This window comes from Diadema antillarum, unplaced genomic scaffold, assembly GCF_040938485.1.
Source record: "Diadema antillarum isolate AM-2024a unplaced genomic scaffold, OU_Dant_1.0 seq00002333_RagTag, whole genome shotgun sequence".
NCBI classification, from domain to species: domain Eukaryota; kingdom Metazoa; phylum Echinodermata; class Echinoidea; order Diadematoida; family Diadematidae; genus Diadema; species Diadema antillarum.
In genome coordinates this window covers 10001-12500 of record NW_027272950.1, presented here as the reverse complement: position 1 = coordinate 12500, position 2500 = coordinate 10001, and the positions used below count along the sequence as shown (strand labels likewise).

The 2500-nt window shown below is 64.0% G+C and overlaps 1 pseudogene; it reads left to right on the top strand.

Annotated features, from left to right (window-relative positions):
- The window catches only part of LOC139714595 (large subunit ribosomal RNA), a 6302-nt pseudogene that overhangs the window by 21 nt on the left and 3781 nt on the right, over nucleotides 1–2500 (top strand).

The following is a 2500-nucleotide window of genomic DNA, read 5'->3' as shown; positions in this document are numbered from 1 at the left end:
CACCCGCTGAATTTAAGCATATCACTAAGCGGAGGAAAAGAAACTAACCAGGATTCCCCCAGTAGCGGCGAGTGAAGTGGGAAGAGCCCATCGCCGAATCCCCCCGCCTTCCGGCGCGGGGAGTTGTGGCGTGAGGCGGCTTCGGGCGAGCGAGTCTCCTGCGCCGAGGTCCTCCTGATCGGGGCACCTTACCCGTAGCGGGTGTCAGGCCCGTTCGGGCGCGGAGACCAGCGAGCCTGGAGCCGCCAAGAGTCGGGTAGTTTTGGAATGCTGCCCAAAGAGGGGTGGTGAACTCCATCCAAGGCTAAATACTGGCACGAGACCGATAGCAGACAAGTACCGTGAGGGAAAGTTGAAAAGAACTCTGAAGAGAGAGTTCAAGAGGACGTGAAACCGCCAAGAAGCAAACGGGCAGGACCCGCGGCACGGGCCCGTGGAGATTCAGCGCGCCGGTCGCCGTCCCGAGGCGTCTTTCCGGATCCGCCAAGGACCGGGTCGTTTCGGGCGGCGGCGGTCGGTGCGTGCACTTCTCCCGGGCGCGGCGCTCGGGACCGGCAGCTCCTAAGGTCGCCCGAAGGCGCCGGCGCAGGTAGCCCCGCCATCCGGGTCCCCTCGGGGTCCCCGGCGGGGAACTAATAGCGCCGGCGAGAACGACGACCGAGCTGCCGAGGAAGGGACGCGAGCCGCGCCCGCCTTCTCCGGAGGGCTGCGCTCCCCGTCCCCCGCAGGCCTCCCCGGCGGCCACTGCTCTCAGTGGTCGGCGAGGGACGGCAGGCGGCGGGTTCGGAGGGGTGGCACGTGGCGCCTCGGGTCGCCGAGCGAAGCTGGGCGCCTGCTCGACCCGTCTTGAAACACGGACCAAGGAGTCTAACGGGCCCGCGAGTCAGGGGGCCTCTCGAAACCCCACGGCGCAATGAAGGTGAAGGTCGGTTCGGCCGACCGAGGTGGGATCCCGCGCCTCCCGGCGCGGGCGCACCACCGCCCCGCCATATCCGCTCTGCTCGGTGTGGCGGAGGCAGAGCGGGCACGCTAGGACCCGAAAGATGGTGAACTATGCCCGAGCAGGATGAAGCCAGAGGAAACTCTGGTGGAGGTCCGCAGCGATTCTGACGTGCAAATCGATCGTCCGACTTGGGTATAGGGGCGAAAGACTAATCGAACCATCTAGTAGCTGGTTCCTTCCGAAGTTTCCCTCAGGATAGCTGGCGCTCAATGCAGTTTTATCTGGTAAAGCGAATGATTAGAGGCCTTGGGGACGAAACGACCTCAACCTATTCTCAAACTTTAAATTGGTAAGAGGCCCGACTCGCTGGCTTGGAGCCGGGCGATCGAATGCGAGTGCTCAGTGGGCCACTCTTGGTAAGCAGGACTGGCGCTGCGGGATGAACCGAACGGCGGGTTACGGCGTCCGACTCGTACGCTCATCGGATCCCAGAAAAGGTGTTGGTCGATATAGACAGCAGGACGGTGGCCATGGAAGTCGGAATCCGCTAAGGAGTGTGTAACAACTCACCTGCCGAATCAACCAGCCCTGAAAATGGATGGCGCTGAGCGTGTGTTTTGGCCCATACCCGGCCGCCGAGGCAGAGGAGCCGCACTTCCCCCGCCCGGGAGGTAAGCCTCGGCGAGTAGGAAGGACGCAGCGGTGTGCGCGGAAGCGACGGGCGCGAGCCCGCGTGGAGCCGCCGCTGGCGCAGATCTTGGTGGTAGTAGCAAATACTCAAGCGAGATCCTTGAGGGCCGAGTGTGGAGAAGGGTTCCATGTGAACAGCCGTTGCACATGGGTCAGTCGATCCTAAGCCCTAGGGTAGTTCCGCTCCGAGCGGAGGCGTCGGCCCGAAGCCCTCGCGGACTCGGGTCTCGCCCCTTGGGCGAAAGGGAATCGGGTCAATATTCCCGAACCCGAAGGTGGAGCCCGCCGTCCTCGCGGCGGCCGAACGCTGTGAAGCAAACGAGCCCGGAGACGCTGGCCGGGGCCCCGGGAAGAGTTGTCTTTTCTTGTTAAGGAGCGGGATCCCTGGAATCGGTTCGCCCGGAGAGAGGGTCTGCGGCTCCGTAGAGCGCCGCGTCTACGGCGGCGTCCGGTGCGCTCCGGCTGGTCCTTGAAAATCCGGGGGAAGTGTTGGGACTCTCACCTCGGGTCGTACCCATGACCGCAGCCGGTCTCCAAGGTGAACAGCCTCTGGCCGATAGAACAATGTAGGTAAGGGAAGTCGGCAAGCCGGATCCGTAACTTCGGGAGAAGGATTGGCTCTGAGGGCTGGGTCGGTCGGGCCGGGTCCGGAAGCCAGGCTGGAGCCGCAGCGTGGCTGGGCGAGCCTGCCTGCCCTCGTGGCGGGTCGGGCGAGCCCGGACTGGCGCGGGGTCCGCCCGGTGGACTGTCCCGGCTGCGCGGGCAATGTGATTTCTGCCCAGTGCTCTGAATGTCAAAGTGAAGAAATTCAACGAAGCGCGGGTAAACGGCGGGAGTAACTATGACTCTCTTAAAAAGGGAACCGCC